At 36.4% G+C, this 22,399-nt stretch overlaps 60 non-coding genes across 60 annotated transcripts; all 60 read left to right on the top strand.

Annotated features, from left to right (window-relative positions):
• Positions 1–284: 284 nt before the first annotated feature.
• Positions 285–357, top strand: TRNAT-AGU (transfer RNA threonine (anticodon AGU)). Its single transcript has one exon. It is a non-coding gene; the product is annotated as a tRNA-Thr (tRNA).
• Positions 358–490: 133 nt separating this feature from the next.
• TRNAT-AGU (transfer RNA threonine (anticodon AGU)) lies at positions 491–563 on the top strand. The gene has a single exon. It is a non-coding gene; the product is annotated as a tRNA-Thr (tRNA).
• A 133-nt stretch (positions 564–696) lies between these two features.
• TRNAT-AGU (transfer RNA threonine (anticodon AGU)) lies at positions 697–769 on the top strand. The gene has a single exon. It is a non-coding gene; the product is annotated as a tRNA-Thr (tRNA).
• A 133-nt stretch (positions 770–902) lies between these two features.
• TRNAT-AGU (transfer RNA threonine (anticodon AGU)) lies at positions 903–975 on the top strand. Its single transcript has one exon. It is a non-coding gene; the product is annotated as a tRNA-Thr (tRNA).
• A 133-nt stretch (positions 976–1,108) lies between these two features.
• On the top strand, positions 1,109–1,181 carry TRNAT-AGU (transfer RNA threonine (anticodon AGU)). Its single transcript has one exon. It is a non-coding gene; the product is annotated as a tRNA-Thr (tRNA).
• Positions 1,182–1,314: 133 nt separating this feature from the next.
• Positions 1,315–1,387, top strand: TRNAT-AGU (transfer RNA threonine (anticodon AGU)). Its single transcript has one exon. It is a non-coding gene; the product is annotated as a tRNA-Thr (tRNA).
• A 133-nt stretch (positions 1,388–1,520) lies between these two features.
• TRNAT-UGU (transfer RNA threonine (anticodon UGU)) lies at positions 1,521–1,593 on the top strand. Its single transcript has one exon. It is a non-coding gene; the product is annotated as a tRNA-Thr (tRNA).
• Positions 1,594–1,759: 166 nt separating this feature from the next.
• On the top strand, positions 1,760–1,832 carry TRNAT-UGU (transfer RNA threonine (anticodon UGU)). Its single transcript has one exon. It is a non-coding gene; the product is annotated as a tRNA-Thr (tRNA).
• Positions 1,833–1,998: 166 nt separating this feature from the next.
• On the top strand, positions 1,999–2,071 carry TRNAT-AGU (transfer RNA threonine (anticodon AGU)). The gene has a single exon. It is a non-coding gene; the product is annotated as a tRNA-Thr (tRNA).
• Positions 2,072–2,761: 690 nt separating this feature from the next.
• TRNAT-AGU (transfer RNA threonine (anticodon AGU)) lies at positions 2,762–2,834 on the top strand. The gene has a single exon. It is a non-coding gene; the product is annotated as a tRNA-Thr (tRNA).
• A 133-nt stretch (positions 2,835–2,967) lies between these two features.
• Positions 2,968–3,040, top strand: TRNAT-AGU (transfer RNA threonine (anticodon AGU)). Its single transcript has one exon. It is a non-coding gene; the product is annotated as a tRNA-Thr (tRNA).
• Positions 3,041–3,173: 133 nt separating this feature from the next.
• Positions 3,174–3,246, top strand: TRNAT-AGU (transfer RNA threonine (anticodon AGU)). Its single transcript has one exon. It is a non-coding gene; the product is annotated as a tRNA-Thr (tRNA).
• A 133-nt stretch (positions 3,247–3,379) lies between these two features.
• On the top strand, positions 3,380–3,452 carry TRNAT-AGU (transfer RNA threonine (anticodon AGU)). The gene has a single exon. It is a non-coding gene; the product is annotated as a tRNA-Thr (tRNA).
• A 133-nt stretch (positions 3,453–3,585) lies between these two features.
• On the top strand, positions 3,586–3,658 carry TRNAT-AGU (transfer RNA threonine (anticodon AGU)). The gene has a single exon. It is a non-coding gene; the product is annotated as a tRNA-Thr (tRNA).
• Positions 3,659–3,791: 133 nt separating this feature from the next.
• On the top strand, positions 3,792–3,864 carry TRNAT-UGU (transfer RNA threonine (anticodon UGU)). The gene has a single exon. It is a non-coding gene; the product is annotated as a tRNA-Thr (tRNA).
• Positions 3,865–4,235: 371 nt separating this feature from the next.
• TRNAT-AGU (transfer RNA threonine (anticodon AGU)) lies at positions 4,236–4,308 on the top strand. The gene has a single exon. It is a non-coding gene; the product is annotated as a tRNA-Thr (tRNA).
• A 484-nt stretch (positions 4,309–4,792) lies between these two features.
• On the top strand, positions 4,793–4,865 carry TRNAT-AGU (transfer RNA threonine (anticodon AGU)). The gene has a single exon. It is a non-coding gene; the product is annotated as a tRNA-Thr (tRNA).
• A 133-nt stretch (positions 4,866–4,998) lies between these two features.
• Positions 4,999–5,071, top strand: TRNAT-AGU (transfer RNA threonine (anticodon AGU)). Its single transcript has one exon. It is a non-coding gene; the product is annotated as a tRNA-Thr (tRNA).
• Positions 5,072–5,204: 133 nt separating this feature from the next.
• On the top strand, positions 5,205–5,277 carry TRNAT-AGU (transfer RNA threonine (anticodon AGU)). Its single transcript has one exon. It is a non-coding gene; the product is annotated as a tRNA-Thr (tRNA).
• Positions 5,278–5,410: 133 nt separating this feature from the next.
• TRNAT-AGU (transfer RNA threonine (anticodon AGU)) lies at positions 5,411–5,483 on the top strand. The gene has a single exon. It is a non-coding gene; the product is annotated as a tRNA-Thr (tRNA).
• A 339-nt stretch (positions 5,484–5,822) lies between these two features.
• TRNAT-UGU (transfer RNA threonine (anticodon UGU)) lies at positions 5,823–5,895 on the top strand. The gene has a single exon. It is a non-coding gene; the product is annotated as a tRNA-Thr (tRNA).
• Positions 5,896–6,266: 371 nt separating this feature from the next.
• On the top strand, positions 6,267–6,339 carry TRNAT-AGU (transfer RNA threonine (anticodon AGU)). The gene has a single exon. It is a non-coding gene; the product is annotated as a tRNA-Thr (tRNA).
• Positions 6,340–6,472: 133 nt separating this feature from the next.
• TRNAT-UGU (transfer RNA threonine (anticodon UGU)) lies at positions 6,473–6,545 on the top strand. Its single transcript has one exon. It is a non-coding gene; the product is annotated as a tRNA-Thr (tRNA).
• Positions 6,546–6,678: 133 nt separating this feature from the next.
• TRNAT-AGU (transfer RNA threonine (anticodon AGU)) lies at positions 6,679–6,751 on the top strand. The gene has a single exon. It is a non-coding gene; the product is annotated as a tRNA-Thr (tRNA).
• Positions 6,752–7,115: 364 nt separating this feature from the next.
• TRNAT-AGU (transfer RNA threonine (anticodon AGU)) lies at positions 7,116–7,188 on the top strand. The gene has a single exon. It is a non-coding gene; the product is annotated as a tRNA-Thr (tRNA).
• A 338-nt stretch (positions 7,189–7,526) lies between these two features.
• Positions 7,527–7,599, top strand: TRNAT-AGU (transfer RNA threonine (anticodon AGU)). Its single transcript has one exon. It is a non-coding gene; the product is annotated as a tRNA-Thr (tRNA).
• Positions 7,600–7,930: 331 nt separating this feature from the next.
• TRNAT-UGU (transfer RNA threonine (anticodon UGU)) lies at positions 7,931–8,003 on the top strand. The gene has a single exon. It is a non-coding gene; the product is annotated as a tRNA-Thr (tRNA).
• Positions 8,004–8,169: 166 nt separating this feature from the next.
• TRNAT-AGU (transfer RNA threonine (anticodon AGU)) lies at positions 8,170–8,242 on the top strand. The gene has a single exon. It is a non-coding gene; the product is annotated as a tRNA-Thr (tRNA).
• Positions 8,243–8,375: 133 nt separating this feature from the next.
• On the top strand, positions 8,376–8,450 carry TRNAT-AGU (transfer RNA threonine (anticodon AGU)). The gene has a single exon. It is a non-coding gene; the product is annotated as a tRNA-Thr (tRNA).
• Positions 8,451–8,932: 482 nt separating this feature from the next.
• Positions 8,933–9,005, top strand: TRNAT-UGU (transfer RNA threonine (anticodon UGU)). Its single transcript has one exon. It is a non-coding gene; the product is annotated as a tRNA-Thr (tRNA).
• A 166-nt stretch (positions 9,006–9,171) lies between these two features.
• Positions 9,172–9,244, top strand: TRNAT-AGU (transfer RNA threonine (anticodon AGU)). The gene has a single exon. It is a non-coding gene; the product is annotated as a tRNA-Thr (tRNA).
• Positions 9,245–9,377: 133 nt separating this feature from the next.
• TRNAT-AGU (transfer RNA threonine (anticodon AGU)) lies at positions 9,378–9,450 on the top strand. The gene has a single exon. It is a non-coding gene; the product is annotated as a tRNA-Thr (tRNA).
• Positions 9,451–10,140: 690 nt separating this feature from the next.
• Positions 10,141–10,213, top strand: TRNAT-AGU (transfer RNA threonine (anticodon AGU)). Its single transcript has one exon. It is a non-coding gene; the product is annotated as a tRNA-Thr (tRNA).
• Positions 10,214–10,346: 133 nt separating this feature from the next.
• TRNAT-AGU (transfer RNA threonine (anticodon AGU)) lies at positions 10,347–10,419 on the top strand. The gene has a single exon. It is a non-coding gene; the product is annotated as a tRNA-Thr (tRNA).
• A 339-nt stretch (positions 10,420–10,758) lies between these two features.
• On the top strand, positions 10,759–10,831 carry TRNAT-AGU (transfer RNA threonine (anticodon AGU)). Its single transcript has one exon. It is a non-coding gene; the product is annotated as a tRNA-Thr (tRNA).
• Positions 10,832–10,964: 133 nt separating this feature from the next.
• On the top strand, positions 10,965–11,037 carry TRNAT-AGU (transfer RNA threonine (anticodon AGU)). Its single transcript has one exon. It is a non-coding gene; the product is annotated as a tRNA-Thr (tRNA).
• Positions 11,038–11,170: 133 nt separating this feature from the next.
• TRNAT-AGU (transfer RNA threonine (anticodon AGU)) lies at positions 11,171–11,243 on the top strand. The gene has a single exon. It is a non-coding gene; the product is annotated as a tRNA-Thr (tRNA).
• Positions 11,244–11,376: 133 nt separating this feature from the next.
• Positions 11,377–11,449, top strand: TRNAT-AGU (transfer RNA threonine (anticodon AGU)). The gene has a single exon. It is a non-coding gene; the product is annotated as a tRNA-Thr (tRNA).
• A 133-nt stretch (positions 11,450–11,582) lies between these two features.
• TRNAT-AGU (transfer RNA threonine (anticodon AGU)) lies at positions 11,583–11,655 on the top strand. The gene has a single exon. It is a non-coding gene; the product is annotated as a tRNA-Thr (tRNA).
• A 133-nt stretch (positions 11,656–11,788) lies between these two features.
• On the top strand, positions 11,789–11,861 carry TRNAT-AGU (transfer RNA threonine (anticodon AGU)). Its single transcript has one exon. It is a non-coding gene; the product is annotated as a tRNA-Thr (tRNA).
• Positions 11,862–11,994: 133 nt separating this feature from the next.
• Positions 11,995–12,067, top strand: TRNAT-AGU (transfer RNA threonine (anticodon AGU)). The gene has a single exon. It is a non-coding gene; the product is annotated as a tRNA-Thr (tRNA).
• Positions 12,068–12,200: 133 nt separating this feature from the next.
• Positions 12,201–12,273, top strand: TRNAT-AGU (transfer RNA threonine (anticodon AGU)). Its single transcript has one exon. It is a non-coding gene; the product is annotated as a tRNA-Thr (tRNA).
• A 133-nt stretch (positions 12,274–12,406) lies between these two features.
• On the top strand, positions 12,407–12,479 carry TRNAT-AGU (transfer RNA threonine (anticodon AGU)). Its single transcript has one exon. It is a non-coding gene; the product is annotated as a tRNA-Thr (tRNA).
• A 133-nt stretch (positions 12,480–12,612) lies between these two features.
• Positions 12,613–12,685, top strand: TRNAT-AGU (transfer RNA threonine (anticodon AGU)). Its single transcript has one exon. It is a non-coding gene; the product is annotated as a tRNA-Thr (tRNA).
• A 339-nt stretch (positions 12,686–13,024) lies between these two features.
• TRNAT-AGU (transfer RNA threonine (anticodon AGU)) lies at positions 13,025–13,097 on the top strand. The gene has a single exon. It is a non-coding gene; the product is annotated as a tRNA-Thr (tRNA).
• Positions 13,098–13,674: 577 nt separating this feature from the next.
• Positions 13,675–13,747, top strand: TRNAT-AGU (transfer RNA threonine (anticodon AGU)). Its single transcript has one exon. It is a non-coding gene; the product is annotated as a tRNA-Thr (tRNA).
• Positions 13,748–18,784: 5,037 nt separating this feature from the next.
• TRNAT-AGU (transfer RNA threonine (anticodon AGU)) lies at positions 18,785–18,857 on the top strand. Its single transcript has one exon. It is a non-coding gene; the product is annotated as a tRNA-Thr (tRNA).
• Positions 18,858–19,195: 338 nt separating this feature from the next.
• On the top strand, positions 19,196–19,268 carry TRNAT-UGU (transfer RNA threonine (anticodon UGU)). Its single transcript has one exon. It is a non-coding gene; the product is annotated as a tRNA-Thr (tRNA).
• Positions 19,269–19,434: 166 nt separating this feature from the next.
• TRNAT-AGU (transfer RNA threonine (anticodon AGU)) lies at positions 19,435–19,507 on the top strand. The gene has a single exon. It is a non-coding gene; the product is annotated as a tRNA-Thr (tRNA).
• Positions 19,508–19,640: 133 nt separating this feature from the next.
• On the top strand, positions 19,641–19,713 carry TRNAT-UGU (transfer RNA threonine (anticodon UGU)). Its single transcript has one exon. It is a non-coding gene; the product is annotated as a tRNA-Thr (tRNA).
• A 690-nt stretch (positions 19,714–20,403) lies between these two features.
• On the top strand, positions 20,404–20,476 carry TRNAT-AGU (transfer RNA threonine (anticodon AGU)). Its single transcript has one exon. It is a non-coding gene; the product is annotated as a tRNA-Thr (tRNA).
• Positions 20,477–20,608: 132 nt separating this feature from the next.
• On the top strand, positions 20,609–20,681 carry TRNAT-AGU (transfer RNA threonine (anticodon AGU)). The gene has a single exon. It is a non-coding gene; the product is annotated as a tRNA-Thr (tRNA).
• A 133-nt stretch (positions 20,682–20,814) lies between these two features.
• On the top strand, positions 20,815–20,887 carry TRNAT-AGU (transfer RNA threonine (anticodon AGU)). The gene has a single exon. It is a non-coding gene; the product is annotated as a tRNA-Thr (tRNA).
• A 133-nt stretch (positions 20,888–21,020) lies between these two features.
• Positions 21,021–21,093, top strand: TRNAT-AGU (transfer RNA threonine (anticodon AGU)). Its single transcript has one exon. It is a non-coding gene; the product is annotated as a tRNA-Thr (tRNA).
• A 133-nt stretch (positions 21,094–21,226) lies between these two features.
• Positions 21,227–21,299, top strand: TRNAT-AGU (transfer RNA threonine (anticodon AGU)). Its single transcript has one exon. It is a non-coding gene; the product is annotated as a tRNA-Thr (tRNA).
• A 133-nt stretch (positions 21,300–21,432) lies between these two features.
• TRNAT-AGU (transfer RNA threonine (anticodon AGU)) lies at positions 21,433–21,505 on the top strand. The gene has a single exon. It is a non-coding gene; the product is annotated as a tRNA-Thr (tRNA).
• A 133-nt stretch (positions 21,506–21,638) lies between these two features.
• On the top strand, positions 21,639–21,711 carry TRNAT-AGU (transfer RNA threonine (anticodon AGU)). The gene has a single exon. It is a non-coding gene; the product is annotated as a tRNA-Thr (tRNA).
• A 133-nt stretch (positions 21,712–21,844) lies between these two features.
• TRNAT-AGU (transfer RNA threonine (anticodon AGU)) lies at positions 21,845–21,917 on the top strand. Its single transcript has one exon. It is a non-coding gene; the product is annotated as a tRNA-Thr (tRNA).
• Positions 21,918–22,050: 133 nt separating this feature from the next.
• Positions 22,051–22,123, top strand: TRNAT-AGU (transfer RNA threonine (anticodon AGU)). The gene has a single exon. It is a non-coding gene; the product is annotated as a tRNA-Thr (tRNA).
• A 133-nt stretch (positions 22,124–22,256) lies between these two features.
• TRNAT-AGU (transfer RNA threonine (anticodon AGU)) lies at positions 22,257–22,329 on the top strand. The gene has a single exon. It is a non-coding gene; the product is annotated as a tRNA-Thr (tRNA).
• Positions 22,330–22,399: the final 70 nt, after the last annotated feature.

Below are 22,399 nucleotides of genomic sequence, written 5' to 3'. Positions count from 1 at the left end.
ACAATACGGTAAAAATTCCGATGAGTTAATTTAGTTAAATTATTGGAATATTCAGCATCCATGTCGCTTCAAAGCAAGGGCTCCGTGGCTTAGTGGTTAAAGCGCCTGTCAAGTAAACAGGAGATCATGAGTTCGATTCTCGTCGGAGCCTCGCTGTTAAGTTACTTGAACTAGATTTCGTAGCTATATAATTTTGAAATATGAAACTAATAGGGCAAAAATTCCGATGAGATAATTTAGTCAAATTACTGGAATATTCAGCATTCATGTCGCTTCAAAGCAAGGGCTCCGTGGCTTAGTGGTTAAAGCGCCTGTCTAGTAAACAGGAGATCATGAGTTCGATTCTCTTCGGAGCCTCGCTGTTATGTTACTTGATCTAGATTTCGTAGCTATTAAATTTTGAAAAATTAAAACAATAGGGTAAAAATTCCGATGAGATAATTTAGTTAAATTATTGGAATATTCAGCATCCATGTCGCTTCAGAGCAAGGGCTCCGTGGCTTAGTGGTTAAAGTGCCTGTCTAGTAAACAGGAGTTCATGAGTTCGATTCTCGTCGGAGCCTCGCTGTTAAGTTACTTGAACTAGATTTCGTAGCTATATAATTTTGAAAAATCAAAATAATAGGGCAAAAGTTCCGATGGGATAATTTAGTTAATTTACTGAAATATTCAGAATTCATATCGCTTCAAAGCAATGGCTCCGTGGCTTAGTGGTTAAAGCGCCTGTCTAGTAAACAGGAGATCATGAGTTCGATTCTCGTCGGAGCCTCGCTGTTATGTTACTTGAACTAGATTTCGTAGATATATAATTTTGAAAAATTAAAATAATAGGGCAAAAGTTCCGATGAGTTAATTTAGTTAATTTACTGAAATATTCAGCATTCATATCGCTTCAAAGCAAGGGCTCCGTGGCTTAGTGGTTAAAGCCCCTGTCTAGTAAACAGGAGATCATGAGTTCGATTCTCGTCGGAGCCTTACTGTTATGTTACTTGATCTAGATTTCGTAGCTATTAAATTTTGAAAAATTAAAACAATAGGGTAAAAATTCCGATGAGATAATTTAGTTAAATTATTGGAATATTCAGCATCCATGTCGCTTCAGAGCAAGGGCTCCGTGGCTTAGTGGTTAAAGTGCCTGTCTAGTAAACAGGAGTTCATGAGTTCGATTCTCGTCGGAGCCTCGCTGTTATGTTACTTGAACTAGATTTCGTAGCTATTAAATTTTGAAAAATTAAAACAATAGGGTAAAAATTCCGATGAGATAATTTAGTTAAATTATTGGAATATTCAGCATCCATGTCGCTTCAGAGCAAGGGCTCCGTGGCTTAGTGGTTAAAGTGCCTGTCTAGTAAACAGGAGTTCATGAGTTCGATTCTCGTCGGAGCCTCGCTGTTATGTTACTTGAACTAGATTTCGTAGATATATAATTTTGAAAAATTAAAATAATAGGGCAAAAGTTCCGATGAGTTAATTTAGTTAATTTACTGAAATATTCAGCATTCATATCGCTTCAAAGCAAGGGCTCCGTGGCTTAGTGGTTAAAGCGCCTGTCTTGTAAACAGGAGATCATGAGTTCGATTCTCGTCGGAGCCTCGCTGTTATATTACGTGAACTAGTTTTCGTAACTATTAAATTTTGAAAAATTAAAAATAATAGTTGATTTAGATTTGCATATATGCAAACAATAGTGTAAAAGTTCCGATGAGATAATTTAGTTAATTTACTGAAATATTCAGAATTCATATCACTTCAAAGCAAGGGCTCCGTGGCTTAGTGGTTAAAGCGCCTGTCTTGTAAACAGGAGATCATGAGTTCGATTCTCGTCGGAGCCTCGCTGTTATATTACGTGAACTAGTTTTCGTAACTATTAAATTTTGAAAAATTAAAAATAATAGTTGATTTAGATTTGCATATATGCAAACAATAGTGTAAAAGTTCCGATGAGATAATTTAGTTAATTTACTGAAATATTCAGAATTCATATCACTTCAAAGCAAGGGCTCCGTGGCTTAGTGGTTAAAGCGCCTGTCTAGTAAACAGGAGATCATGAGTTCGATTCTCGTCGGAGCCTTGCTGTTATGTTACTTGATCTAGATTTCGTAACTATTAAATTTTGAAAAATTAAAACAATACGGTAAAAATTCCGATGAGTTAATTTAGTTAAATTATTGGAATATTCAGCATCCATGTCGCTTCAAAGCAAGGGCTCCGTGGCTTAGTGGTTAAAGCGCCTGTCAAGTAAACAGGAGATCATGAGTTCGATTCTCGTCGGAGCCTCGCTGTTATGTTACTTGAACTATATTTCGAAGCTATATAATTTTGAAAAATTAAAATAATAGGGCAAAAGTTCCGATGAGATAATTTAGTTAATTTTCTGAAATATTCTGCATTCAAATCGCTTCAAAGCAAGGGCTTAGTTTTTAAAGCGCCTGTCTTGTAATCAGGAGATCATGAGTTCGATTCTCGTCGGAGCCTTGCTGTTATATTACTTGAACTAGATTTCGAAGCTATTAAATTTTGAAAAATTAAAAATAATAGTTGATTTAGATATGCATATATGCAAACAATTGTGGTTAAAGCGCCTGTCTAGTAAACAGGAGATCATGAGTTCGATTCTCGTCGGAGCCTCGCTGTTAAGTTACTTGAACTAGATTTCGTAGCTATATAATTTTGAAATATGAAACTAATAGGGCAAAAATTCCGATGAGATAATTTAGTCAAATTACTGGAATATTCAGCATTCATGTCGCTTCAAAGCAAGGGCTCCGTGGCTTAGTGGTTAAAGCGCCTGTCTAGTAAACAGGAGATCATGAGTTCGATTCTCTTCGGAGCCTCGCTGTTATGTTACTTGATCTAGATTTCGTAGCTATTAAATTTTGAAAAATTAAAACAATAGGGTAAAAATTCCGATGAGATAATTTAGTTAAATTATTGGAATATTCAGCATCCATGTCGCTTCAGAGCAAGGGCTCCGTGGCTTAGTGGTTAAAGTGCCTGTCTAGTAAACAGGAGTTCATGAGTTCGATTCTCGTCGGAGCCTCGCTGTTAAGTTACTTGAACTAGATTTCGTAGCTATATAATTTTGAAAAATCAAAATAGTAGGGCAAAAGTTCCGATGGGATAATTTAGTTAATTTACTGAAATATTCAGAATTCATATCGCTTCAAAGCAATGGCTCCGTGGCTTAGTGGTTAAAGCGCCTGTCTAGTAAACAGGAGATCATGAGTTCGATTCTCGTCGGAGCCTCGCTGTTATGTTACTTGAACTAGATTTCGTAGATATATAATTTTGAAAAATTAAAATAATAGGGCAAAAGTTCCGATGAGTTAATTTAGTTAATTTACTGAAATATTCAGCATTCATATCGCTTCAAAGCAAGGGCTCCGTGGCTTAGTGGTTAAAGCGCCTGTCTAGTAAACAGGAGATCATGAGTTCGATTCTCGTCGGAGCCTTACTGTTATGTTACTTGATCTAGATTTCGTAGCTATTAAATTTTGAAAAATTAAAACAATAGGGTAAAAATTCCGTTGAGTTAATTTAGTTAAATTATTGGAATATTCAGCTTCCATGTCGCTTTAAAGCAAGGGCTTCGTGGCTTAGTGGTTAAAGCGCCTGTCTAGTAAACAGGAGATCATGAGTTCGATTCTCGTCGGAGCCTCGCTGTTAAGTTACTTGAACTAGATTTCGTAGCTATATAATTTTGAAAAATCAAAATAATAGGGCGAAAGTTCCGATGAGATAATTTAGTTAATTTACTGAAATATTCAGAATTCATATCGCTTCAAAGCAAGGGCTCCGTGGCTTAGTGGTTAAAGCGCCTGTCTTGTAAACAGGAGATCATGAGTTCGATTCTCGTCGGAGCCTCGCTGTTATGTTACTTGAACTAGATTTCGTAGATATATAATTTTGAAAAATTAAAATAATAGGGCAAAAGTTCCGATGAGTTAATTATTTAATTTACTGAAATATTCTGCATACATATCGCTTCAAAGCAAGGGCTCCGTGGTTTAGTGGTAAAAGCGCCTGTCTTGTAAACAGGAGATCATGTTTCCGATTCTCGTCGGAGCCTTGCTGTTATATTACTTGAACTAGATTTCGAAGCTATTAAATTTTGAAAAATTAAAAATAACAGTTGATTTAGATATGCATATATGCAAACAATAGTGTAAAAGTTCCCATGAGATAATTTAGTTAATTTTCTGAAATATTCAGCATTCATATCGCTTCAAAGCAAGGGCTCCGTGGCTTAGTGGTTAAAGCGCCTGTCTAGTAAACAGGAGATCATGAGTTCGATTCTCGTCGGAGCCTCGCTGTTATGTTACTTGAACTATATTTCGAAGCTATATAATTTTGAAAAATTAAAATAATAGGGCAAAAGTTCCGATGAGATAATTTAGTTAATTTTCTGAAATATTCTGCATTCAAATCGCTTCAAAGCAAGGGCTTAGTTTTTAAAGCGCCTGTCTTGTAATCAGGAGATCATGAGTTCGATTCTCGTCGGAGCCTTGCTGTTATATTACTTGAACTAGATTTCGAAGCTATTAAATTTTGAAAAATTAAAAATAATAGTTGATTTAGATATGCATATATGCAAACAATAGTGGTTAAAGCGCCTGTCTAGTAAACAGGAGATCATGAGTTCGATTCTCGTCGGAGCCTCGCTGTTAAGTTACTTGAACTAGATTTCGTAGCTATATAATTTTGAAATATGAGACTAATAGGGCAAAAATTCCGATGAGATAATTTAGTCAAATTACTGGAATATTCAGCATTCATGTCGCTTCAAAGCAAGGGCTCCGTGGCTTAGTGGTTAAAGCGCCTGTCTAGTAAACAGGAGATCATGAGTTCGATTCTCTTCGGAGCCTCGCTGTTATGTTACTTGATCTAGATTTCGTAGCTATTAAATTTTGAAAAATTAAAACAATAGGGTAAAAATTCCGATGAGATAATTTAGTTAAATTATTGGAATATTCAGCATCCATGTCGCTTCAGAGCAAGGGCTCCGTGGCTTAGTGGTTAAAGTGCCTGTCTAGTAAACAGGAGTTCATGAGTTCGATTCTCGTCGGAGCCTCGCTGTTAAGTTACTTGAACTAGATTTCGTAGCTATATAATTTTGAAAAATCAAAATAACAGGGCAAAAGTTCCGATGAGATAATTTAGTTAATTTACTGAAATATTCAGAATTCATATCGCTTCAAAGCAATGGCTCCGTGGCTTAGTGGTTAAAGCGCCTGTCTAGTAAACAGGAGATCATGAGTTCTATTCTCGTCGGAGCCTCGCTGTTATGTTACTTGAACTAGATTTCGTAGATATATAATTTTGAAAAATTAAAATAATAGGGCAAAAGTTCCGATGAGTTAATTTAGTTAATTTACTGAAATATTCAGCATTCATATCGCTTCAAAGCAAGGGCTCCGTGGCTTAGTGGTTAAAGCGCCTGTCTAGTAAACAGGAGATCATGAGTTCGATTCTCGTCGGAGCCCTACTGTTATGTTACTTGATCTAGATTTCGTAGCTATTAAATTTTGAAAAATTAAAACAATAGGGTAAAAATTCCGTTGAGTTAATTTAGTTAAATTATTGGAATATTCAGCTTCCATGTCGCTTCAAAGCAAGAGCTTCGTGGCTTAGTGGTTAAAGCGCCTGTCTAGTAAACAGGAGATCATGAGTTCGATTCTCGTCGGAGCCTCGCTGTTAAGTTACTTGAACTAGATTTCGTAGCTATATAATTTTGAAAAATCAAAATAATAGGGCGAAAGTTCCGATGAGATAATTTAGTTAATTTACTGAAATATTCAGAATTCATATCGCTTCAAAGCAAGGGCTCCGTGGCTTAGTGGTTAAAGCGCCTGTCTTGTAAACAGGAGATCATGAGTTCGATTCTCGTCGGAGCCTCGCTGTTATGTTACTTGAACTAGATTTCGTAGATATATAATTTTGAAAAATTAAAATAATAGGGCAAAAGTTCCGATGAGTTAATTATTTAATTTACTGAAATATTCTGCATACATATCGCTTCAAAGCAAGGGCTCCGTGGTTTAGTGGTAAAAGCGCCTGTCTTGTAAACAGGGGATCATGTTTCCGATTCTCGTCGGAGCCTTGCTGTTATATTACTTGAACTAGATTTCGAAGCTATTAAATTTTGAAAAATTAAAAATAATAGTTGATTTAGATATGCATATATGCAAACAATAGTGTAAAAGTTCCCATGAGATAATTTAGTTAATTTACTGAAATATTCAGCATTCATATCGCTTCAAAGCAAGGGCTCTGTGGCTTAGTGGTTAAAGCGCCTGTCTAGTAAACAGGAGATCATGAGTTCGATTCTCGTCGGAGCCTCGCTGTTATGTTACTTGAACTATATTTCGTAGCTATATAATTTCGAAAAATTAAAATAATAAGGCAAAAGTTCCGATGAGTTAATTTAGTTAATTTACTGAAATATTCTGCATTCATATCGCTTCAAAGCAAGGGCTCCGTGGGTTAGTGGTTAAAGCGCCTGTCTTGTAAACAGGAGATCGTGAGTTCGATTCTCGTCGGAGCCTTGCTGTTATGTTACTTGATCTAGATTTCGTAGCTATTAAATTTTGAAAAATTAAAACAATAGGGTAAAAATTCCGATGAGTTAATTTAGTTAAATTATTGGAATATTCAGCATCCATGTCGCTTCGAAGCAAGGGCTCCGTGGCTTAGTGGTTAAAGCGCCTGTGTAGTAAACAGGAGATCATGAGTTCGATTCTCGTCGGAGCCTCGCTGTAATGTTACTTGAACTATATTTCGTAGCTATATAATTTTGAAAAATTATAATAATAGGGCAAAAGTTCCGATGAGATAATTTAGTTAATTTTCTGAAATATTCTGCATTCAAATCGCTTCAAAGCAAGGGCTTAGTGGTTAAAGCGCCTGTCTTGTAATCAGGAGATCATGAGTTCGATTCTCGTCGGAGCCTTGCTGTTAAATTACTTGAACTAGATTTCGAAGCTATTAAATTTTGAAAAATTAAAAATAATAGTTGATTTAGATATGCATATATGCAAACAATAGTGTAAAAGTTCCCATGAGATAATTTAGTTAATTTACTGAAATATTCAGCATTCATATCGCTTCAAAGCAAGGGCTCCGTGGCTTAGTGGTTAAAGCGCCTGTCTAGTAAACAGGAGATCATGAGTTCGATTCTCGTCGGAGCCTCGCTGTTATGTTACTTGAACTATATTTCGTAGCTATATAATTTCGAAAAATTAAAATAATAGGGCAAAAGTTCCGAAGAGTTAATTTAGTTAATTTACTGAAATATTCTGCATTCATATCGCTTCAAAGCAAGGGCTCCGTGGGTTAGTGGTTAAAGCGCCTGTCTTGTATACAGGAGATCGTGAGTTCGTTTCTCGTCGGAGCCTTGCTGTTATGTTACTTGATCTAGATTTCGTAGCTATTAAATTTTTAAAATTTAAACAATAGGGTAAAAATTCCGATGAGTTAATTTAGTTAAATTATTGGAATATTCAGCATCCATGTCGCTTCGAAGCAAGGGCTCCGTGGCTTAGTGGTTAAAGCGCCTGTCTAGTAAACAGGAGATCATGAGTTCGATTCTCGTCGGAGCCTCGCTGTAATGTTACTTGAACTATATTTCGTAGCTATATAATTTTGAAAAATTAAAATAATAGGGCAAAAGTTCCGATGAGATAATTTAGTTAATTTTCTGAAATATTCTGCATTCAAATCGCTTCAAAGCATGGGCTTAGTGGTTAAAGCGCCTGTCTTGTTATCAGGAGATCATGAGTTCGATTCTCGTCGGAGCCTCGGTGTTATGTTACTTGAACTAGATTTCGTAGCTATATAATTTTGAAAAATTAAAATAATAGGGCAAAAGTTCCGATGAGATAAATTAGTTAATTTACTGAAATATTCAGAATTCATATCGCTTCAAAGCAAGGGCTCCGTGGCTTAGTGGTTAAAGCGCCTGTCTTGTAAACAGGAGATCATGAGTTCGATTCTCGTCGGAGACTCGCTGTTATATTACGTGAACTAGTTTTCGTAACTATTAAATTTTGAAAAATTAAAAATAATAGTTGATTTAGATTTGCATATATGCAAACAATAGTGTAAAAGTTCCGATGAGATAATTTAGTTAATTTTCTGAAATATTCTGCATTCATATCGCTTCAAAGCAAGGGCTCCGTGGCTTAGTGGTTAAAGCGCCTGTCTAGTAAACAGGAGATCATGAGTTCGATTCTCGTCGGAGCCTTGCTGTTATGTTACTTGATCTAGATTTCGTAACTATTAAATTTTGAAAAATTAAAACAATACGGTAAAAATTCCGATGAGTTAATTTAGTTAAATTATTGGAATATTCAGCATCCATGTCGCTTCAAAGCAAGGGCTCCGTGGCTTAGTGGTTAAAGCGCCTGTCTAGTAAACAGGAGATCATGAGTTCGATTCTCGTCGGAGCGTCGCTGTTATGTTATTTGAACTATATTTCGTAGCTATATAATTTTGAAAAATTAAAATAATAGGGCAAAATTTCCGATGAGATAATTTAGTTAATTTTCTGAAATATTCTGCATTCAAATCGCTTCAAAGCAAGGGCTTAGTTTTTAAAGCGCCTGTCTTGTAATCAGGAGATCATGAGTTCGATTCTCGTCGGAGCCTTGCTGTTATATTACTTGAACTAGATTTCGAAGCTATTAAATTTTGAAAAGTTAAAAATAATAGTTGATTTAGATATGCATATATGCAAACAATAGTGGTTAAAGCGCCTGTCTAGTAAACAGGAGATCATGAGTTCGATTCTCGTCGGAGCCTCGCTGTTAAGTTACTTGAACTAGATTTCGTAGCTATATAATTTCGAAAAATTAAAATAATAGGGCAAAAGTTCCGATGAGATAATTTAGTTAATTTTCTGAAATATTCTGCATTCATATCGCTTCAAAGCAAGGGCTCCGTGGCTTAGTGGTTAAAGCGCCTGTCTTGTAAACAGGAGATCATGAGTTCGATTCTCGTCGGAGCCTCGCTGTTATATTACGTGAACTAGTTTTCGTAACTATTAAATTTTGAAAAATTAAAAATAATAGTTGATTTAGATTTGCATATATGCAAACAATAGTGTAAAAGTTCCGATGAGATAATTTAGTTAATTTTCTGAAATATTCTGCATTCATATCGCTTCAAAGCAAGGGCTCCGTGGCTTAGTGGTTAAAGCGCCTGTCTAGTAAACAGGAGATCATGAGTTCGATTCTCGTCGGAGCCTTGCTGTTATGTTACTTGATCTAGATTTCGTAACTATTAAATTTTGAAAAATTAAAACAATACGGTAAAAATTCCGATGAGTTAATTTAGTTAAATTATTGGAATATTCAGCATCCATGTCGCTTCAAAGCAAGGGCTCCGTGGCTTAGTGGTTAAAGCGCCTGTCTAGTAAACAGGAGAACATGAGCTCGATTCTCGTCGGAGCCTTACTGTTATGTTACTTGAACTATATTTCGTAGCTATATAATTTTGAAAAATTAAAATAATAGGGCAAAATTTCCGATGAGATAATTTAGTTAATTTTCTGAAATATTCTGCATTCAAATCGCTTCAAAGCAAGGGCTTAGTTTTTAAAGCGCCTGTCTTGTAATCAGGAGATCATGAGTTCGATTCTCGTCGGAGCCTTGCTGTTATATTACTTGAACTAGATTTCGAAGCTATTAAATTTTGAAAAGTTAAAAATTATAGTTGATTTAGATATGCATATATGCAAACAATAGTGGTTAAAGCGCCTGTCTAGTAAACAGGAGATCATGAGTTCGATTCTCGTCGGAGCCTCGCTGTTAAGTTACTTGAACTAGATTTCGTAGTTATATAATTTTGAAATATTAAAATAATAGGGCAAAAATTCCGATGAGATAATTTAGTCAAATTACTGGAATATTCAGCATTCATGTCGCTTCAAAGCAAGGGCTCCGTGGCTTAGTGGTTAAAGCGCCTGTCTAGTAAACACGAGATCATGAGTTCGATTCTCGTCGGAGCCTTACTGTTATGTTACTTGATCTAGATTTTGTAGCTATTAAATTTTGAAAAATTAAAACAATAGGGTAAAAATTCCGTTGAGTTAATTTAGTTAAATTATTGGAATATTCAGCATCCATGTCGCTTCAAAGCAAGGGCTCCGTGGCTTAGTGGTTAAAGCGCCTGTCTAGTAAACAGGAGATCATGAGTTCGATTCTCGTCGGAGCCTCGCTGTTAAGTTACTTGAACTAGATTTCGTAGCTATATAATTTTGAAAAATCAAAATAATAGGGCAAAAGTTCCGATGAGATAATTTAGTTAATTTACTGAAATATTCAGAATTCATATCGCTTCAAAGCAATGGCTCCGTGGCTTAGTGGTTAAAGCGCCTGTCTAGTAAACAGGAGATCATGAGTTCGATTCTCGTCGGAGCCTCGCTGTTATGTTACTTGAACTAGATTTCGTAGATATATAATTTTGAAAAATTAAAATAATAGGGCAAAAGTTCCGATGAGTTAATTTAGTTAATTTACTGAAATATTCAGCATTCATATCGCTTCAAAGCAAGGGCTTTTTGGCTTAGTGGTTAAAGCGCCTGTCTAGTAAACAGGAGATCATGAGTTCGATTCTCGTCGGAGCCTTACTGTTATGTTACTTGATCTAGATTTCGTAGCTATTAAATTTTGAAAAATTAAAACAATAGGGTAAAAATTCCGATGAGTTAATTTAGTTAATTTACTGAAATATTCAGAATTCATATCGCTTCAAAGCGATGGCTCCGTGGCTTAGTGGTTAAAGCGCCTGTCTAGTAAACAGGAGATCATGAGTTCGATTCTCGTCGGAGCCTCGCTGTTAAGTTACTTGAACTAGATTTCGTAGCTATATAATTTTGAAAAATCAAAATAATAGGGCAAAAGTTCCGATGAGATAATTTAGTTAATTTACTGAAATATTCAGAATTCATATCGCTTCAAAGCAATGGCTCCGTGGCTTAGTGGTTAAAGCGCCTGTCTAGTAAACAGGAGATCATGAGTTCGATTCTCGTCGGAGCCTCGCTGTTATGTTACTTGAACTAGATTTCGTAGATATATAATTTTGAAAAATTAAAATAATAGGGCAAAAGTTGCGATGAGTTAATTTAGTTAATTTACTGAAATATTCAGCATTCATATCGCTTCAAAGCAAGGGCTCCGTGGCTTAGTGGTTAAAGCGCCTGTCTAGTAAACAGGAGATCATGAGTTCGATTCTCGTCGGAGCCTTACTGTTATGTTACTTGATCTAGATTTCGTAGCTATTAAATTTTGAAAAATTAAAACAATAGGGTAAAAATTCCGATGAGTTAATTTAGTTAAATTATTGGAATATTCAGCATCCATGTCGCTTCAAAGCAAGGGCTCCGTGGCTTAGTGATTAAAGCGCCTGTCTAGTAAACAGGAGATCATGAGTTCGATTCTCGTCGGAGCCTCGCTGTTAAGTTACTTGAACTAGATTTCGTAGCTATATAATTTTGAAAAATCAAAATAATAGGGCAAAAGTTCCGATGAGATAATTTAGTTAATTTACTGAAATATTCAGAATTCATATCGCTTCAAAGCGATGGCTCCGTGGCTTAGTGGTTAAAGCGCCTGTCTAGTAAACAGGAGATCATGAGTTCGATTCTCGTCGGAGCCTCGCTGTTATGTTACTTGAACTAGATTTCGTAGATATATAATTTTGAAAAATTAAAATAATAGGGCAAAAGTTCCGATGATTTAATTTAGTTAATTTACTGAAATATTCAGCATTCATATCGCTTCAAAGCAAGGGCTCCGTGGCTTAGTGGTTAAAGCGCCTGTCTAGTAAACAGGAGATCATGAGTTCGATTCTCGTCGGAGCCTTACTGTTATGTTACTTGATCTAGATTTCGTAGCTATTAAATTTTGAAAAATTAAAACAATAGGGTAAAAATTCCGATGAGTTAATTTAGTTAAATTATTGGAATATTCAGCATCCATGTCGCTTCAAAGCAAGGGCTCCGTGGCTTAGTGATTAAAGCGCCTGTCTAGTAAACAGGAGATCATGAGTTCGATTCTCGTCGGAGCCTCGCTGTTAAGTTACTTGAACTAGATTTCGTAGCTATATAATTTTGAAAAATCAAAATAATAGGGCAAAGGTTCCGATGAGATAATTTAGTTAATTTACTGAAATATTCAGAATTCATATCGCTTCAAAGCAATGGCTCCGTGGCTTAGTGGTTAAAGCGCCTGTCTAGTAAACAGGAGATCATGAGTTCGATTCTCGTCGGAGCCTCGCTGTTATGTTACTTGAACTATATTTCGTAGATATATAATTTTGAAAAATTAAAATTATAGGGCAAAAGTTCCGATGAATTAATTTAGTTAATTTACTGAAATATTCAGCATTCATATCGCTTCAAAGCAAGGGCTCCGTGGCTTAGTGGTTAAAGCGCCTGTCTAGTAAACAGGAGATCAGGAGTTCGATTCTCGTCGGAGCCTCGCTGTTATGTTACTTGATCTAGATTTCGTAGCTATTAAATTTTGAAAAATTAAAACAATAGGGTAAAAATTGCGATGAGTTAATTTAGTTAAATTATTGGAATATTCAGCATCCATGTCGCTTCAAAGCAAGGGCTCCGTGGCTTAGTGGTTAAAGTGCCTGTCTAGTAAACAGGAGATCATGAGTTCGATTCTCGTCGGAGCCTCGCTGTTATGTTACTTGAACTAGATTTCGTAGATATATAATTTTGAAAAATTAAAATAATAGGGCAAAAGTTCCGATGAGTTAATTTAGTTAATTTACTGAAATATTCAGCATTCATATCGCTTCAAAGCAAGGGCTCCGTGGCTTAGTGGTTAAAGCGCATGTCTAGTAAACAGGAGATCATGAGTTCGATTCTCGTCGGAGCCTTACTGTTATGTTACTTGATCTAGATTTCGTAGCTATTAAATTTTGAAAAATTAAAACAATAGGGTAAAAATTCCGTTGAGTTAATTTAGTTAAATTATTGGAATATTCAGCATCCATGTCGCTTCAAAGCAAGGGCTCCGTGGCTTAGTGGTTAAAGCGCCTGTCTAGTAAACAGGAGATCATGAGTTCGATTTTCGTCGGAGCCTCGCGGTTAAGTTACTTGAACTAGATTTCGTAGCTATATAATTTTGAAAAATCAAAATAATAGGGCGAAAGTTCCGATGAGATAATTTAGTTAATTTACTGAAATATTCAGAATTCATATCGCTTCAAAGCAAGGGCACCGTGGCTTAGTGGTTAAAGCGCCTGTCTAGTAAACAGAAGATCATGAGTTCGATTCTCGTCGGAGCCTCGCTGTTATGTTACTCGAACTAGATTTCGTAGATATATAATTTTGAAAAATTAAAATAATAGGGCAAAAGTTCCGATGAGTTAATTATTTAATTTACTGAAATATTCTGCATACATATCGCTTCAAAGCAAGGGCTCCGTGGTTTATTGGTAAAAGCGCCTGTCTTGTAAACAGGAGATCATGTTTCCGATTCTCGTCGGAGCCTTGCTGTTATATTACTTGAACTAGATTTCGAAGCTATTAAATTTTGAAAAATTAAAAATAATAGTTGATTTAGATATGCATATATGCAAACAATAGTGTAAAAGTTCCCATGAGATAATTTAGTTAATTTACTGAAATATTCAGCATTCATATCGCTTCAAAGCAAGGGCTCCGTGGCTTAGTGGTTAAAGCGCCTGTCTAGTAAACAGGAGATCATGAGTTCGATTCTCGTCGGAGCCTCGCTGTAATGTTACTTGAACTATATTTCGTAGCTATGTAATTTTGAAAAATTAAAATAATAGGGCAAAAGTTCCGATGATATAATTTAGTTAATTTTCTGAAATATTCTGCATTCAAATCGCTTCAAAGCAAGGGCTTAGTGGTTAAAGCGCCTGTCTTGTAATCAGGAGATCATGAGTTCGATTCTCGTCGGAGCCTCGCTGTTAAGTTACTTGAACTAGATTTCGTAGCTATATAATTTTGAACAAGTTGGGAAAACCAAAATATTACCTCTCCGAGTCAAGACGACTACTTACAAACTTATTTACCCAGATATGGAAATGTTTCTTAAGTTAAAATTTATGAAATATTAAAGCAGTATACAAAGAATAGCAAATATACTGTAAATCAGACGACATTTTACATCCAATAATGATATACTTGTACACATTAAAATCATCCGATGAGGGAAAAACGGGAAATGAAGAGATAAAACTTTGGAGGGATATTACCTTTACGTGTTTGTAAAGGCCCAATTTTCTACTCCTCAACTGTATGCCCTCTATGTTCAAAGCCATATTCACAACAGGGTTGCCATGTAAACACTATCCTCTCGTTTCATCTCAACGATTTTCTTATTGGTCAACATGACTGTTAACGTTACATAACACCAAAGCTTATTTGTGGCTACACACACTGAAAGTAAATGCGTACCATAAAAAGCATGAAAACACGAAGCTATTATCCGATTACGATCAGACCTTTCACTGGTCTGGGCTGCGTTCAGCAGAGCTCACCAAAAAAGACAGCGGAATATGGAAATTTTACCGGTGAGCTCTGTCGTCATAGCTTTTCTCCGGTCATCGGCGTTTTATAAATGACGCTAGCGCAATAAAGCGTGCAATGTACCAAGGCTTAACAAAAATTGGATGATAACATATTTATAGAGATAGATAACAACTTTTTTAATTAAAATTAGAAACTAACATATCTCTTAAAATTCTCGCGTGATCAACTGGTTTCACGCCAATTAAATAGCTGTAGTCCCATAGAGCTATTTGTATTAATTCCTCCATGGTTTTTTCGCCAAGCTGAGAAATACGCGTTTTACGTCACGTTACCAAAGAGCCGACTATTTTCTTTGAAGACCGCGCTAGCTAAGCGCTAAGCACCGTGACGTCAAAATCCAAAAACAAAATCCCGTTAAGTAGGACACTGTTAACAGCGCTGGGCTCTGCTGAACGCGGCCCAGATTTCCACCATGATTATAATATCTAAGCCTAAAGTGTATTTAACTTTCGGCTCACTCTGAACCGTTAATGTCTCTGCATTACAGAAACGAAATCCGAACCCAAACGTTTACTTTTTGGTTCACTAGGTCTATTGACAAATAAAAGTTCATTTGACCATCATAGTAGCGTTGTGCTTGTATTCACTTTAGAAAGGATTATGCTATAAACAGATGTAGTATAGCTTAAGTAATATTTAAACATCCATTTTAAATAATAATATTAAAAAAAAATCATTGGAATATCAAAATGAAATAGAGCTTTAAAGCTACAAAAGTACTAAATGGATCATAATTACGAAAAATATTTCCACATATTCACTTTATATTAAGGATAAAGGGAATATTATGGTTCTGTAGGATTCCTTTACACATCAAAACAAAACGAACTTCTAACGCAGCGCACTACTGTAACAACGGACGGACACACACAGACAAAAACATAGACTGCTTTTTAACTCTTTCCGTATTAATTTTGAATTGAGAAACAAGATTATCTTAAATATTAAAATAAATATAATTAATATTTAATATTTTCTTCGTTAGTTATTCGCCTTATTGAACGTTACATCGTTTTAAAAAAGAACAATTAAACATTCTTGAGAGACTTGACTAATATTGGCGTTTAAAATGAAGCATACGCCGGTTGCATTACCTTACTCAAATAGGTAGTATATAAGGGTGTCGAACTACAGCTAATAGCAAGAACAACCGCAATTGCGAAAACCTTTGGTGGCGATCCCACCTTAGGGAGGCTAGACGTTTCTCGTAACCCTAGCTGATCGCCGCGAATGTCTTAAGACCCACGGAGGATGGAGTAGAAGCCAGGTGTACAGACTGGTGTCCAAGTGGAATGGACGAAGACCAGAAGATGGTGGTGATTAGAAGCCAGTATGTACAGACTGGTGTCCGTGTGGGATGGACGAAGACCAAAAGATGGTGGTGATTAGAAGCCAGTATGTACAGACTGGTGTCCATGTGGGATGGACGAAGACCAAAAGATGGTGGTGATTAGAAGCCAGTAAGTACAGATTGGTCTCCATGCGGGATGGACGAAGACCAAAAGATGGTGGTGATTAGAAGCCAGTAAGTACAGATTGGTCTCCGTGTGGGATGGACAAAAACCAGAAGATGGTGGTGTGAGAACTCAAGTAGAGGAGCCATTTCCGTGACTGTGAAAGCAGTTCGGAAATGGCGAACACGTTTGCTCCGATTTGGAAACTGCGAACGCGGTCACGTGGGTGTAACAACAGACACACAGACAGACACACACACACACACACACGTCGAAATTAGAACCTCTCCGTGACATACGTCACTCGGAGAGGTAACAAGTTGGGAAAACCAAAATATTACCTCTCCGAGTCAAGACGACTACTTACAAACTTATTTACCCAGATATGGAAATGTTTCTTAAGTTAAAATTTATGAATTATTAAAGCAGTATACAAAGAATAGCAAATATACTGTAAATCAGACGACATTTTACATCCAATAATGATATACTTGTACACATTAAAATCATCCGATGAGGGAAAAACGGGAAATGAAGAGATAAAACTTTGGAGGGATATTACCTTTACGTGTTTGTAAAGGCCCAATTTTCTACTCCTCAACTGTATGCCCTCTATGTTCAAAGCCATATTCACAACAGGGTTGCCATGTAAACACTATCCTCTCGTTTCATCTCAACGATTTTCTTATTGGTCAACATGACTGTTAACGTTACATAACACCAAAGCTTATTTGTGGCTACACACACTGAAAGTAAATGCGTACCATAAAAAGCATGAAAACACGAAGCTATTATCCGATTACGATCAGACCTTTCACTGGTCTGGGCTGCGTTCAGCAGAGCTCACCAAAAAAGGCAGCGGAATATGGAAATTTTACCGGTGAGCTCTGTCGTCATAGCTTTTCTCCGGTCATCGGCGTTTTATAAATGACGCTAGCGCAATAAAGCGTGCAATGTACCAAGGCTTAACAAAAATTGGATGATAACATATTTATAGAGATAGATAACAACTTTTTTAATTAAAATTAGAAACTAACATATCTCTTAAAATTCTCGCGTGATCAACTGGTTTCACGCCAATTAAATAGCTGTAGTCCCATAGAGCTATTTGTATTAATTCCTCCATGGTTTTTTCGCCAAGCTGAGAAATACGCGTTTTACGTCACGTTACCAAAGAGCCGACTATTTTCTTTGAAGACCGCGCTAGCTAAGCGCTAAGCACCGTGACGTCAAAATCCAAAAACAAAATCCCGTTAAGTAGGACACTGTTAACAGCGCTGGGCTCTGCTGAACGCGGCCCAGATTTCCACCATGATTATAATATCTAAGCCTAAAGTGTATTTAACTTTCGGCTCACTCTGAACCGTTAATGTCTCTGCATTACAGAAACGAAATCCGAACCCAAACGTTTACTTTTTGGTTCACTAGGTCTATTGACAAATAAAAGTTCATTTGACCATCATAGTAGCGTTGTGCTTGTATTCACTTTAGAAAGGATTATGCTATAAACAGATGTAGTATAGCTTAAGTAATATTTAAACATCCATTTTAAATAATAATATTAAAAAAAATCATTGGAATATCAAAATGAAATAGAGCTTTAAAGCTACAAAAGTACTAAATGGATCATAATTACGAAAAATATTTCCACATATTCACTTTATATTAAGGATAAAGGGAATATTATGGTTCTGTAGGATTCCTTTACACATCAAAACAAAACGAACTTCTAACGCAGCGCACTACTGTAACAACGGACGGACACACACAGACAAAAACATAGACTGCTTTTTAACTCTTTCCGTATTAATTTTGAATTGAGAAACAAGATTATCTTAAATATTAAAATAAATATAATTAATATTTAATATTTTCTTCGTTAGTTATTCGCCTTATTGAACGTTACATCGTTTTAAAAAAGAACAATTAAACATTCTTGAGAGACTTGACTAATATTGGCGTTTAAAATGAAGCATACGCCGGTTGCATTACCTTACTCAAATAGGTAGTATATAAGGGTGTCGAACTACAGCTAATAGCAAGAACAACCGCAATTGCGAAAACCTTTGGTGGCGATCCCACCTTAGGGAGGCTAGACGTTTCTCGTAACCCTAGCTGATCGCCGCGAATGTCTTAAGACCCACGGAGGATGGAGTAGAAGCCAGGTGTACAGACTGGTGTCCAAGTGGAATGGACGAAGACCAGAAGATGGTGGTGATTAGAAGCCAGTATGTACAGACTGGTGTCCGTGTGGGATGGACGAAGACCAAAAGATGGTGGTGATTAGAAGCCAGTATGTACAGACTGGTGTCCATGTGGGATGGACGAAGACCAAAAGATGGTGGTGATTAGAAGCCAGTAAGTACAGATTGGTCTCCATGCGGGATGGACGAAGACCAAAAGATGGTGGTGATTAGAAGCCAGTAAGTACAGATTGGTCTCCGTGTGGGATGGACAAAAACCAGAAGATGGTGGTGTGAGAACTCAAGTAGAGGAGCCATTTCCGTGACTGTGAAAGCAGTTCGGAAATGGCGAACACGTTTGCTCCGATTTGGAAACTGCGAACGCGGTCACGTGGGTGTAACAACAGACACACAGACAGACACACACACACACACACACACGTCGAAATTAGAACCTCTCCGTGACATACGTCACTCGGAGAGGTAAAAATCAAAATAATAGGGCGAAAGTTCCGATGAGATAATTTAGTTAATTTACTGAAATATCAGAATTCATATCGCTTCAAAGCAAGGGCTCCGTGGCTTAGTGGTTAAAGCGCCTGTCTAGTAAACAGGAGATCATGAGTTCGATTCTCGTCGGAGCCTCGCTGTTATGTTACTCGAACTAGATTTCGTAGATATATAATTTTGAAAAATTAAAATAATAGGGCAAAAGTTCCGATGAGTTAATTATTTAATTTACTGAAATATTCTGCATACATATCGCTTCAAAGCAAGGGCTCCGTGGTCTAGTGGTAAAAGCGCCTGTCTTGTAAACAGGAGATCATGTTTCCGATTCTCGTCGGAGCCTCGGTGTTATGTTACTTGAACTAGATTTCGTAGCTATATAATTTTGAAAAATTAAAATAATAGGGCAAAAGTTCCGATGAGATAATTTAGTTAATTTACTGAAATATTCAGAATTCATATCGCTTCAAAGCAAGGGCTCCGTGGCTTAGTGGTTAAAGCGCCTGTCTTGTAAACAGGAGATCATGAGTTCGATTCTCGTCGGAGACTCGCTGTTATATTACGTGAACTAGTTTTCGTAACTATTAAATTTTGAAAAATTAAAAATAATAGTTGATTTAGATATGCATATATGCAAACAACAGTGTAAAAGTTCCGATGAGATAATTTAGTTAATTTACTGAAATATTCAGAATTCATATCACTTCAAAGCAAGGGCTCCGTGGCTTAGTGGTTAAAGCGCCTGTCTAGTAAACAGAAGATCATGAGTTCGATTCTCGTCGGAGCCTCGCTGTTATGTTACTTGAACTATATTTCGTAGCTATAAAATTTCGAAAAATTAAAATAATAGGGCAAAAGTTCCGATGAGATAATTTAGTTAATTTTCTGAAATATTCTGCATTCATATCGCTTCAAAGCAAGGGCTCCGTGGCTTAGTGGTTAAAGCGCCTGTCTTGTAAACAGGAGATCATGAGTTCGATTCTCGTCGGAGCCTCGCTGTTATATTACGTGAACTAGTTTTCGTAACTATTAAATTTTGAAAAATTAAAACAATACGATAAAAATTCCGATGAGTTAATTTAGTTAAATTATTGGAATATTCAGCATCCATGTCGCTTCAAAGCAAGGGCTCCGTGGCTTAGTAGTTAAAGCGCCTGTCTAGTAAACAGGAGATCATGAGTTCGATTCTCGTCGGAGCGTCGCTGTTATGTTACTTGAACTATATTTCGTAGCTATATAATTTTGAAAAATTAAAATAATAGGGCAAAATTTCCGATGAGATAATTTAGTTAATTTTCTGAAATATTCTGCATTCAAATCGCTTCAAAGCAAGGGCTTAGTTTTTAAAGCGCCTGTCTTGTAATCAGGAGATCATGAGTTCGATTCTCGTCGGAGCCTTGCTGTTATATTACTTGAACTAGATTTCGAAGCTATTAAATTTTGAAAAGTTAAAAATAATAGTTGATTTAGATATGCATATATGCAAACAATAGTGGTTAAAGCGCCTGTCTAGTAAACAGGAGATCATGAGTTCGATTCTCGTCGGAGCCTCGCTGTTAAGTTACTTGAACTAGATTTCGTAGCTATATAATTTTGAAATATTAAAATAATAGGGCAAAAATTCCGATGAGATAATTTAGTCAAATTACTGGAATATTCAGCATTCATGTCGCTTCAAAGCAAGGGCTCCGTGGCTTAGTGGTTAAAGCGCCTGTCTAGTAAACAGGAGATCATGAGTTCGATTCTCGTCGGAGCCTCGCTGTTATGTTACTTGATCTAGATTTCGTAGCTATTAATTTTGAAAAATTAAAACAATAGGGTAAAAATTGCGATGAGTTAATTTAGTTAAATTATTGGAATATTCAGCATCCATGTCGCTTCAAAGCAAGGGCTCCGTGGCTTAGTGGTTAAAGCGCCTGTCTAGTAAACAGGAGATCATGAGTTCGATTCTCGTCGGAGCCTCGCTGTTATGTTACTTGAACTAGATTTCGTAGATATATAATTTTGAAAAATTAAAATAATAGGGCAAAAGTTCCGATGAGTTAATTTAGTTAATTTACTGAAATATTCAGCATTCATATCGCTTCAAAGCAAGGGGTCCGTGGCTTAGTGGTTAAAGCGCCTGTCTAGTAAACAGGAGATCATGAGTTCGATTCTCGTCGGAGCCTAACTGTTATGTTACTTGATCTAGATTTCGTAGCTATTAAATTTTGAAAAATTAAAACAATAGGGTAAAAATTCCGATGAGTTAATTTAGTTAAATTATTGGAATATTCAGCATCCATGTCGCTTCAAAGCAAGGGCTCCGTGGCTTAGTGATTAAAGCGCCTGTCTAGTAAACAGGAGATCATGAGTTCGATTCTCGTCGGAGCCTCGCTGTTAAGTTACTTGAACTAGATTTCGTAGCTATATAATTTTGAAAAATCAAAATAATAGGGCAAAGGTTCCGATGAGATAATTTAGTTAATTTACTGAAATATTCAGAATTCATATCGCTTCAAAGCAATGGCTCCGTGGCTTAGTGGTTAAAGCGCCTGTCTAGTAAACAGGAGATCATGAGTTCGATTCTCGTCGGAGCCTAACTGTTATGTTACTTGATCTAGATTTCGTAGCTATTAAATTTTGAAAAATTAAAACAATAGGGTAAAAATTCCGATGAGTTAATTTAGTTAAATTATTGGAATATTCAGCATCCATGTCGCTTCAAAGCAAGGGCTCCGTGGCTTAGTGATTAAAGCGCCTGTCTAGTAAACAGGAGATCATGAGTTCGATTCTCGTCGGAGCCTCGCTGTTAAGTTACTTGAACTAGATTTCGTAGCTATATAATTTTGAAAAATCAAAATAATAGGGCAAAGGTTCCGATGAGATAATTTAGTTAATTTACTGAAATATTCAGAATTCATATCGCTTCAAAGCAATGGCTCCGTGGCTTAGTGGTTAAAGCGCCTGTCTAGTAAACAGGAGATCATGAGTTCGATTCTCGTCGGAGCCTAACTGTTATGTTACTTGATCTAGATTTCGTCGCTATTAAATTTTGAAAAATTAAAACAATAGGGTAAAAATTCCGATGAGTTAATTTAGTTAAATTATTGGAATATTCAGCATCCATGTCGCTTCAAAGCAAGGGCTCCGTGGCTTAGTGATTAAAGCGCCTGTCTAGTAAACAGGAGATCATGAGTTCGATTCTCGTCGGAGCCTCGCTGTTAAGTTACTTGAACTAGATTTCGTAGCTATATAATTTTGAAAAATCAAAATAATAGGGCAAAGGTTCCGATGAGATAATTTAGTTAATTTACTGAAATATTCAGAATTCATATCGCTTCAAAGCAATGGCTCCGTGGCTTAGTGGTTAAAGCGCCTGTCTAGTAAACAGGAGATCATGAGTTCGATTCTCGTCGGAGCCTCGCTGTTATGTTACTTGAACTAGATTTCGTAGATATATAATTTTGAAAAATTAAAATTATAGGGCAAAAGTTCCGATGAATTAATTTAGTTAATTTACTGAAATATTCAGCATTCATATCGCTTCAAAGCAAGGGCTCCGTGGCTTAGTGGTTATAGCGCCTGTCTAGTAAACAGGAGATCATGAGTTCGATTCTCGTCGGAGCCTCGCTGTTATGTTACTTGATCTAGATTTCGTAGCTATTAAATCTTGAAAAATTAAAACAATAGGGTAAAAA

Source organism: Phalangium opilio, unplaced genomic scaffold, assembly GCF_054372755.1.
Source record: "Phalangium opilio isolate 3A_F unplaced genomic scaffold, DU_Popi_V2 ptg000092l_1, whole genome shotgun sequence".
Taxonomy (NCBI): domain Eukaryota; kingdom Metazoa; phylum Arthropoda; class Arachnida; order Opiliones; family Phalangiidae; genus Phalangium; species Phalangium opilio.
Note: the sequence above shows the minus strand (reverse complement) of the source record. Positions and strands in the feature narration are given on the sequence as shown.